General features: G+C 45.8%; 1 long non-coding RNA gene across 1 annotated transcript; it reads left to right on the forward strand.

Moving 5' to 3' along the window:
- The first annotated feature begins 2275 nt into the window (after positions 1-2275).
- LOC132249825 (uncharacterized) lies at positions 2276-10489 on the forward strand. The gene is made up of 2 exons (XR_009461331.1): positions 2276-2407; positions 8935-10489. It is a non-coding gene; the product is annotated as an uncharacterized LOC132249825 (long non-coding RNA).
- The last annotated feature ends 601 nt before the right edge of the window (positions 10490-11090 follow it).

Genomic DNA, 11090 nt, shown 5'->3' on the forward strand with positions numbered 1-11090 from the left:
CACAAGAGATATTTTGGTGCACATCAGTCCTCCAGTGCACTGCCCAAAGCAGCTGACTGCAGGCTTCTGTGGTAGCCGGGCAATTGCTGGGGCCCTTGCTGGGAACCCAGAACGTCAGGTGGGTACTTTTTGACCAATGGAGCGGAATCAGGCACGGAAGCGTATTGGTTGTACAAAGAGATTGTTTACTTACGCCGCTGATGTATGCAGCGTAGGAAGAAACTGGCTTTAGTTGCAGTTACAAACAAGCAGGAGCTCTTTAAATGAGACGAGATGTTCTGTAAACGGCTTACCGAGTGTGCAAGGGAGAGGGTACATCAGGGAAGTCGGTGACGGGGAGTCATTGGTGGGTGATCAGTCCGCCAAATTCACTCCGAGATGTACACGGAGTTCTCCAACGATGGGCGGAAACTGCTCTAACTTTTATATGGCTAGCGAGCCAATGGCTAGCTGCCAGGTAGGAATAATTATGCCCCGCCAATAGGAGGCGCACGTGTAATTCCACTGTGGCGGGAGATTCCACTGTGGCGGGAGATTCCACTGTGCCATAGGCATTCAATTAGTGGGTTCTGACAGCTTCCACAACACTGATTACATAAGAGTGAATTTACCTTGCATATAACGATTTTTTGGTATAAAAGGGTCATTGCATAAAAGTGAGTAAGCACATACAGAATGCGCATAAAGTGAGGGGAACCTGTATTTTCTCACATATAACATTCCCCCGTGCTCACATCCTATTTTTGAAAGGGCCTGAGAGGGGAAAAAAATCTTACCTTGAAGCACCAGAAGTCTGGGGTTTCTGAAGCTGTGGACCATGCATTGAGGCTGGGGGCTGACAGCCATGTAGTGGGGCCTGCCCAGTCTGGTACACTGCATGGCAAGGCCCAATCTGGTGCTGTACTAACAGTGAGGCTATGTAGCACAGCAGAACCAAATCAAGCACACCAGTGCTGGGGCTGCAGGCTCCCAGAATCACGGCAATTAATGCTGCCACCATTCTACTCCTCCCCCAAATCCCTGGACCATTGGGAGTACTTTTCCATATATAAAATGCACACCCAAATTTTCTCTCACTAATCATGGGGATAAGGGTGCAGGAAAATGTGGTACTCACAGTTTAATATAACAGTGGTTCTCAATCTTTCAGCACTGTGGCCTGGATGAGTGGCACGGGACAGGTCCATGGGCCAGATCCCTCATGAGGTTTGGCCCTGCATACCTGGGCTGGGCTTTGTGTCTCCTCAGCCCAGTTCCACTCACCTAATTTAGCATACAGGACCCCATTATCCAACTCATGGATATTTAATGCACCCCCTGGCAGCAGTGAAGCAGCAATTAATGCTGCTACTGCTTCCTCACCATCAAATTTTCAGACCTATGGGGAGATTGATGGGCCAGTGAGCTGGCTCCATGGGCTGGCTCTGGGTCATGGGCCAGATGTTGAGCACGTCTGTTATATAATTTTACTTTGCATTTCTCTAGTGCCCCCAGTACCTAAATCTCAAAGGGAAAAAGCTATTGAAGCATTAATGGATGGTTAATTATTAATAATTCATTATTATTAATGATGACACAATGACAGGCAAGTGTTATTCCTATTACACAGGTAGTGAATTGTGGCACAAATTTTTGATCACTCCTTTTTCCAATGAACTTCATGGCAAAACTGACTTTGATGTGTATGTGAGCATGCTTGATGAATAAAGAGTAAGAAAACTCTTATAAAGGAGGCTGTGGATAAGTCCTTTTGTATATGGCTCGACCAGTGCTGTGCACCCCTAAAGGGGTACACTACTTCCTCGGGGCATTCGTCTGCCACAGCTTGATGGTAATAATTGGAGAATTCTCTCCCCAAGAAGGAAAAACTGGTTCTATCATCAGGACTCTGTTCAATATTCCAAAACAGTCAGTTATGGCCTGTAACAGAGCCTCACAGGGGGCTCCTCCAACCCCAGTACCCCCAACACAGTCCTCTGGGTTTAAGTATGGACTCCTGCTGTTAAGGCGTCACAGCTAGGAGCAGCTCTCAGTACCTTCCTGGATGACTCCCAGGAAGCCTCTGCAGTCCATTAGAAACAAAAATGCAAAAATATGGGCCAGGATATTCCTCACTGTGGCAGAACACCTTTTGGGGTGCTTGCCACTTGAGGGCTCTCACAGGCTTTGAGGGGAGCCTGCTTTGGAGGAGCAGCAGGAGAAACCTCCCCCAGATACCATTTTAAGGGGAAAAGTTTGTGGCAGGACACTGGTGCCTGCCACTTTAAGACCGGAGCCAAGCAGCCACCAGGTGCTTGATTGCAGCAGCCATTTTAGATCTCTGGCCACCCATATAAACAGGGCAGTTCACTGCTGGCAAGCCAGACAGTAAAATCGCCTGGCTGCAAGGCTCCATAACATCCTGGAGGTAAGGGCAGGAGCTGTAGGGGATGGTTTGGAGGCTCCTGGTCCTGGGCATGACCTAAAACTGCACCCTGCCAAGAGTGGATGGCCTAGTGAGTCTCTCAGTGGCGTGGGAGTCCCCAGGAAATGCCAGGACAGTTATCACCCCAGTGAAAGGCAGGTAGGGGCACCTTAACCCTAGCCCTTACCTTCAGGTGGGTCACATAACACTGGAGGTAGTGGGGGCCAGGCACAGCTATGGCCACCTGAGCCCTGTGGGGTGTAGGACCCTGAGGAAAGGTAGTTGGGGCCAGGCACGGCTACAGCCACCAGAGCCCACCGGGGAGGGAAGCCCTGTGGCCGCAAGTGGAGGGGGTGTCATGGAGCCCAAAGTGGAGGGGGCAGAGATGAGAAGCCCCAGTGAAGCAGGGGAAAAACTAGAGGGCTGAGAGCTCAGTATGTTTATATGTATAGAGTTGCCCCCAGAAGGGGCCAGAGCAAGCTTAGACCCAGTCAAGTAATTGGCTGGCCACTACCCTGGAGAGGGTCGCAGGAGAGATCCAAAAGACAGTACGTCTGCCACCCAAGGTACAAACTAGCTAAGCCTATGGCCTAAGGGACCCACTTCAAGAGGGAGCAAGGTAGCATAAGCTGTCGATGTAGGAAAGAGACTCTGTGAGAGGGGTTTGAGTGTGAGAAGCCCTTGTGAGAGGAGGGTGGTATGAATGTAAGTGTGTCTGAGGCCCAACAATGAGGCCTAAGCTTGGTCTGACTGTAGGCCGGGAGCACTGTGTCATCTGGATGCCATCTGCGAGGCTTGGGCTGCAGTGTAGCGCAGGATTGGAGCCGCAGATAGCGCCCCCTGGCATTGGGGCAAAAATGGGCAGCCTCCCGCCTTAATTAACATTGTAATTAATTAAGAACAAGGCGTGGCAGGAGAGTCAGGTGGGTGGCGTACCCAAAGGTAAGTGGGGAAACTAGCACTGTGGCTAGTTGGGGAGCCCCACTTTGCCACACTCACCCCTGGCCTCCATTGCTCTCCAGTGCAGGGTTTCCTCTCTCACTACTGCTTGTGTCCTTTTGGGCTCTCTGCCCTGCACTCCCAGCCTACCAATGCTGGTTTCTGGTCCCCAGATGTAGCTCATCTGTCCTGTATTGGGGGGAGACACCTGGGCTGAGTTAACATCAAGCGGCTCCTCCTCTGAGGTTATAAACAGCCTGGCTTGTTTCTGCCCATCTTAGTGTTTCCAGATTGGGCCTTCCCTTTCCAGGGGTTCTGTTTCCCAGTGGAAACCTTAAGGAAGCCAGATGGTCTCTGTGTTCTCCTGGAGCTCTCTGCAACACAGGCTTTCTCTGCCGGGATACTTCTCCCCTCCATGCAGGCCATGTGAGAGTTTAGTCCTTTCCATGCTCCCAGACGTGTCTAGGGGCTTCTTCTGTTTGCTGCCTCTGAGCCGGCTCTGCAGTTCCCCTGTTTCTACTGCTTCTGTGGCCTGCCCCTTTACTGTTGGGGCCGCTTGACTTCCAGATACTAAGGGGAAGGGACCGAGCATAGATTTTCTTCCTACTACTCTTCTACAGATGCATAAGACTGGAAAATCAGTAGATGTAAGTTATGTTCTCAGGTCTCTCACAAAATGAATAAACATAGTCGAAAAATATACAATCTTTCCACCCTCACTTTCATCTTCTGTCTCTCAGCAGGACTCTAACTCTGTTCTTTTTGTGCTTATCCTTGTTGCTTAAATATGAAATATAGGTTTGGTGTTTACATCTGAAACTGTATTCATTCAATAAGAGAAATAATCCAAAAATAATTTATGGTAATAAATTTGATGGCACCCCCCCCCCCTTTGAAATCAGGTTATTTTGATTAATATGTCAAAGAACATATGCAGACTCTTCAGTTTCAGCATTATATTTGCAGCCAATATTTCCACAAGCTGCTGGAGTTGGAGAATAAAGCTTCATACCATTTGAAATCTGTGATTGCAGGTCTTGGGATGAAGTACAGCTTTGTTTCAAGCACAAATCATTTTGGAGGCAGCAGCCACCTAAATTAGGTTAGAACTGAAGTGAACAAGGTGTATGGCAGGGAGATGATAATCAAAGTAGTGTGGTTTTTAGCTTCAGCACCTCATGAAACACTGGGTTTAGAAATAAGCTGTTACGCATTTTGGAAAGCTGATTTCTCAGTTTTCCAGTAGTCTTGTGTATTATTATCTAACCCTGGTAGTTCATGAGTCATTGAAAATCAGTAGTCTTTCAGACCAGACAAAAATACAAGCCTTTTAGTAGGCAGGACAGAATGCTTTCTACTGCTCAAGTAACTTGTGCCATTTATGTGATACCACACAACCCTAGTAAGATAAAGTTTAGCCAGCAGGAAGAGAGAGACTCTCAAATCACTATCCTTTGTTCATGCAGATATTCCATGCGGGTGGCAGAGATTGAAATGCAGATAATGATACATAAGCAGAAGTCTCTCTACGTAGAATGATTTTCAAAGGCTTCCATGGGAAGTGTAAAGCTCTTCTACATGCACCACTTCTCTTGGAACTGCACTAATCACTCTCTGTGCACAGACCTTGGATTTAATAACAGCTGCTTAGGGGAAAAGAAGGTTCTGCTGTCTGCTTTTCTAATTCTATTTGCATTTCTTTTAAAACCATGCTTTCCATCCAAAGGCATTTGGGGAAAAAAAAACAACTGTTTTTCAGTTTCAGGTTCTGTGGGTTACTGGATAGGATAGATAAACCAAGGCCATGACCACTGTTCTTGGCATTTCAAAGTCAGTTAAGCCAAAAATTAAATTCTTTCTGATCATCAAAAGAGAAAGGGATTGTAGCTAGTAATCAAACATAACATTCAGGGGAACCCATTCCCTCCCTGGACTACATGCAGTTCTATGGAAGAGGATTAAAAGGATCTCCAATAAATGTCATGGTTTTCTAATCTATTAGCAACTGATTAAAACTAATGGTTTTACCATGAGAAACACTCCAACAAAGAATCTCCATTTTCTTTTTTTTAATCCCACCTCACTTTTCTCCTTTAATTTTTCCTCCCATTGTCTCTTACTGTTTTTCCATTTCTTTGGTTCACATTCCCTTTCCAACCTCTTGATCTTTGCTGATTTATTTTCCTCCATGATCTTCCCACTGCTCTTCTCTTATTTTCCCTTGTATTCTTGTGCAGCCCCTCCTTGTATGCTGTATTTTATCCATTTCCTGTGTCACTTCTTAGCACATTTATTGAGGACAGTGCCATTTTACTCCCACAGAGTGTAAGGTCTGGCTTCACACTACAAGATAGTCTCTTGAAGACTGTAGGAGTGTAATAAAGCTAGTAGGTATCAGTAAAATCTTCATTATGCACTTGGAACTTGGAGACTGAAATACTTCTTTTGGCATGGAAGGAGGTGCAGTGTTCCCCTGACTCACTCAAAACACATGCACCCTCAATCCCTTGACCAGTTCAGAAACAGTTTTATATAATCCTGGGTTGTAATATTTTATTTTTAAATTAGTATCTAATGTATTAAGCCCAGATGTCAAAAAGTGGTATTTCACTGGGACGGTAAGGGTCCAGGCTCCAACCTCAGAACAGCAATGTAAAATGAGGAGCAACACCATTCATGTTACTAGAATTGCACCGCATTTACATTGACATGACAAAGATAACATATTTCTCTACATGAAGAAAAGAAACCATAGCTGAAAATATTGAACCTGATTCACTTGAGTTAGTCCAGTTTTATGTATCTCCATTGATTTCAGTGGATTATGCCAATTATGCTGTAGTAAACCAGAGTAACAGGTGAATCTAACTGATTCTTTTCAAGTAGATTTTATTGTATGTGCACAAGTAGTTGCACTACTTGTAGTGCCTTGTAGTGTTAAAGATAGCAACTCCAGGACCCACTTTAAAAACGGGAAAGAAAAATAATGTTTATGTTCCCTGGAGAAAATATTCCTTGTTGCTTTCTGTTCTTTTAAAACAACTGACAGATTTTGTCTCATCGTTTCAGGTTTTAGTTCATAATGCTGACTGCCTTCTGAAACATCTCAATTATTTTCTATTAACAGATGTTTTTATTAGAATTATAATCCCATGCCTCATATCCCTACAACATCCTCAGTGTTCTACCATTGCTAAACAATTATCAAGATGTTATATTTTCTCCCTTATGGATTTCAAACTTTTCTTCCAGAGATTAGATTTCATTGCAGATTTTATAACAGGACAACAAAGGCTCATTGTTTCCTCTTAATTGTTCCCAATAGAAGTCAGAACTATAAATCTGGGGATGGGGGGGGGGAAGGAGGAGTGGGGAGAAAGCAATAAACCAGGTAAAAGAGAAAAAAAGATGATGTCCAACATCCACATAAAAATTCATTGCATGCCTCAGATGACCTCCTTTTTGTTGATTCATGGCAGATAAACAGAACACCTATTTCCTTTTTTTCTCCCCTGTGATTTTGTAGCAGAGAGGCAAGAGTCATCTCTCTCACTGTGCATTTTACTGTAGATTACGGATGCTGAGGAAAGGCAGAATAAATTCTATGTCTTTTAATTTTAGACCATTTTTCTGTGTTTTCATTAACTTATCCCCGTCATGCAGTGCAAACCTTCATCCAGAGGTGTTATTCTACTTCTCTAATCAAAATCTCACCAAAACATATGCTGACATTCTCCCCTCCAAAAAAACTGAAGACTGTCCATATAGCCTTTCTGCAATACTCACAGCATTCTATAGCTAATACAGCAGAATTTCCAGAAGCACAAAATCAGATTACCTGCTTGCAAATAGTCACTGCACATGAATCTGTAGCTAGTGTTGAGTTTACACTTCCATTCTAGCCCTTATTTTCTACTCCTTTGCAACTCTGTTTTGCATGAACGCCATGTGCCCCTGGAGGCTGGGGGGCGGGGGGTGCACAGTGAGCTCCCACAGGTGACAGCAGTGGTGTTGGTGGCAGAAGCGTGGTGGTAGCAAGCGGGGAGCTCTTGCAGGCAACCACAGTGCTGTGGGGGGCAGGGGAGGTGGGTGGCGAGCACCAACAGGCAGTTGGCAACCACCTGCAGATGCCATGAGCAGTGTCAGTGGTGGCCAGTAGTGATTGCGGACCTCCCGCAGACGCTACCAGCAGTGTTGGCAGAGAGGGGAGACGGGTAGTGAGTGGCAACCGCCAGCAGTGTCAGCAGAGCTGTTTTGCAGGGTGGGCATTGCCATGCTCAGGGGGTGTAAGTGTACCTGCGTGTACCCCCTATGCATCACCAATGCTGGTTTGAGTAGAACATGTATTTTGAAAAGAAGATACTGCAAATATGACAGGAACAGATTCCCCTCTTCCATTCCCCACACATTTCAATGGGGTTTTGAATATATATATAATTTTTTTTTTTAAATCTCATATGCTTTACACTTATTTATTTCTTCCTTTTGCCAGAATTTGTGGATATAACAGGAGAATGCCTGTGGCCCTGTTCCAAAGGGAAGGAAATCACAAAAAGAAAGGAAATGTACTTACCAGGACAATGAGTTCTCCCGTGCAGTAGAGGAGACACTGCTAGGAAAGCAGATGGGTTTTCCAGACTGTGGCAGCAAAGATCATGCTTCCAGCTCTAAGGATGTTCTGGGGCCTTGGAGAAAGGGCCTTGCAGACCACAAAGATGGCCAGAGAGTTTGCTCTAGGCATAAGTACTTACCTTGTCAGGAGCAAGAGGCAAAAGCACAGGACTCACCAGAACTGCAGAAGACGTGATTTATTAGTTCCTGCTGGCTCCAGCTGGCTGGGTGCTTGATGAATGACACAGAATAGTGCACCCAGCAATGGGTGCAGGGAGAGAGGAGAGACATGGAGATGGGAGAAGTTATTGAAGGAGCAGATGCTTATACTGTGCCCCAGCAGGGGCTAAGGAAGAGAGTAGGAAACTCTCTCCTTTTGAGGCTTGGAGGAGTCTCTTTACTCACCTGAGTTCAGGGATGAGAAGATGTAGAAGTGCCCGTGCCTATCATGTGAGGCATGCCTCAAGTTTTCCATGGGATATCTCTCAGTCTCAGTGCCCTTACGAGCAGACAGCTTGCCCTTAACCTTGTATAACTGTGACTGGAGTAAGGCCAGCCACTCTTCCCTGCCACGACTTATTTTATTCTTCAATATAAATTGGGAGGAAGTTCTTAGTCCTCATGTGTGCTGTCTTTAATCCAGCCCTGGCACCATCTTCTGGGGCTCTGCCTCAGCTACACTGCACCTTACGCCAACCTTTGAAGTCTTAAATAGATGTTCAAGGGTACAAAGACTAGGCTCTCCTATGATGCCTTCTGAGGTAGGTAACATATAAAGCAAAACAATACACAACTCAAAGATTACTTCGGGGCTTAGTACCTTCTTACAGTCCTTTAGCCCAGAGTTGGACCACACAGTCCTTGTCCTATGAGACCCTTCTGCCTTTAGGATCCGCAGTCAGAATGGCCAACTGTGAACCACTCTTGCCCACACTGTACTCACAACTCTTATCTTTCACTGTCTCTGTCTTTTCTTTCAGGTTTGGTGTATCTGCTCAGATCCCAATCGTCTATCCCCAACTGCCAGGACGACATGCAGTTAAGTCATTCAGCTCTTCCGAGTCCCTTCGGTGGGCTTGCTTCCGACAGGCTACTTTCCACCAGTCGCCCCTCCTGGGGCTTCTGAACCTCACTTCCAGTTCGCCCGTCTCCTCACACGGGACTGCTTTTAACCCAGACGCAGGGTTCCTCCTGTTCAAGCACATGCTTACAAAGCATGACCATGCTGGTGCTGGGGTTACCCCAGTGCTCATCTTTTTACTCTGTGCTGTTTCTTGTCAGTGTTCTGCCACTCCCTGCTGACTTTGCAGGTACGTTTCTTGTTGTATTTCCTCCACACTGTCACAGAAGAAGATGGTCCAGCATTCAGAGGGATGCAGTCTGTCCTGTTTGGGGGTACCTACAGGAGCAGAGAAGATGATTAACTGTGAACGGTGTCATTTCAGGGCCCTAGACCGGGCAGAATCCCGAGATGAGGTACCCTGCTGCCAACCTGAGGATATTTCTTGGATTAAAAATGGACATGCCACAACCAGGTGTCTCACAGCTGCGGGTGGTTAAGTTGTGCTAGCTCATGAACGTGGACTATGTTGCTATAGAGAGCTAACAGTTAGTCCCTGTGGATAGGGTTAGGGTCAGGTCTGTAGACACGTTGTTGCTTGCCTGTGACCCAAAAGCAGGTCATATTGTGCGAGGAACAGCAGTTAGCCAGGAGTCAACAACAGTTCAAGCCAGCAAGCCTCCCTTTTTACTTACCTTTACATCAAAGTCATGGCAAGCAAGATAGGGTGGACATGCTGTTGAAAAATCACATTTAAGATACCTGCTGGGATCTAAGGGCTAACACACATCTAGTTCCACCAGGAAAGTAAGCAAGCAAGCAGATCTGATAATACTTGTTCATTTTCACCACCCCACTAGGAAGCTTATCCTGGGGGCCGATGCTGATTGACTGAATGTCCAGAAGGATGGATAGAAGATCTGGCTGGGACAATTTATCTAGAGAGGGGGAGAAGGAGTCAGAGTGGTACAGTGCTGCTGCAATATCCATGTGGAGGTGTAGTACAAATATGCTAGATTTTATGCCTAACTTTAGACCTAATGCTTTATTTTGGCAAATGTGCTTCTGTATCCAGTATGGCTTGCAAGCAGATTCTGCATATAAGTTAAAGACTGCTTAACACTTAGAACTAGCACAGTGACCTAGAGTTACAGGAAGACAGGGGGTTACTAAAGGGCACCAAGTTTACCGCAGTACCCCTGTGCTAAACACGCAGGTGCAACATATCCCATAATAAGTTGAGCATAGCAACCTTTGAACTTCGACATCCTGTGGAGACGTAGATATGATCATGGAAACTGTGACGTCTTGAATAGAAGCTTGTAGAAATCATAAGACAACCAATAGTTGCAAGATTCTTTGTTTAGGTAAGCTATAAAAGACCCCTGGACCATACCCCGGGGTCGACTCTGCTTTGGGTTACTTAACCCCTTTGTCGATCGATTGCGCAATCAATAAACTTATAATGGACCTAGCCTGAATGTGTGACTCCCTCCTTGAGGTGTTTGGATTAAGCCTCCAGGGGCACGAAACTAGCAATTTGTGCAACAGAGGCAAGGAGTGGAGTCAAAGGCTCAGAAAGCCCATGCACAGAGAGACACTTTAGAGGCAGGAGAAGGATTGTCATGTGAGTCTTTATGAAATCTGGCCAATGGTGGCTGAGCCACAAGGGGGGCTTATGCTAGAAAGAAGAGTCTGAGTTGGGATCAATAGGATAGAGAGACAATTTAAGCCAGACCTGGTGCCCTGTTGAACCTAAGAAGAGGGCTGTGAGCTAATGAAGAGGAGACCTATTTACTGAGGATAACCTGAAAGAGAGAGAAGGAGCCATCTTATGCCTTATGACCCTCTGGGAAATGTGTGTGTGTGGGGGGGAACCCAGCTGTATCGATCAATGATGACTGAGATTCCCTCCAAGACAGAGGTGATGGGCTTAGACTGAGACAGAGCCATTCACTTCTTTATGAGGGAATACACATGTGAAGGCATATGATCTTCTATAGTACATGAACTGTGATAAGTTGTTTGCTTGCCTGAAAGAAATGTTCATTGACAAAATAAATCAACATCAGCTCC

The sequence above is a fragment of the Alligator mississippiensis genome, chromosome 4 (assembly GCF_030867095.1).
Source record: "Alligator mississippiensis isolate rAllMis1 chromosome 4, rAllMis1, whole genome shotgun sequence".
Lineage (NCBI taxonomy): Eukaryota > Metazoa > Chordata > Crocodylia > Alligatoridae > Alligator > Alligator mississippiensis.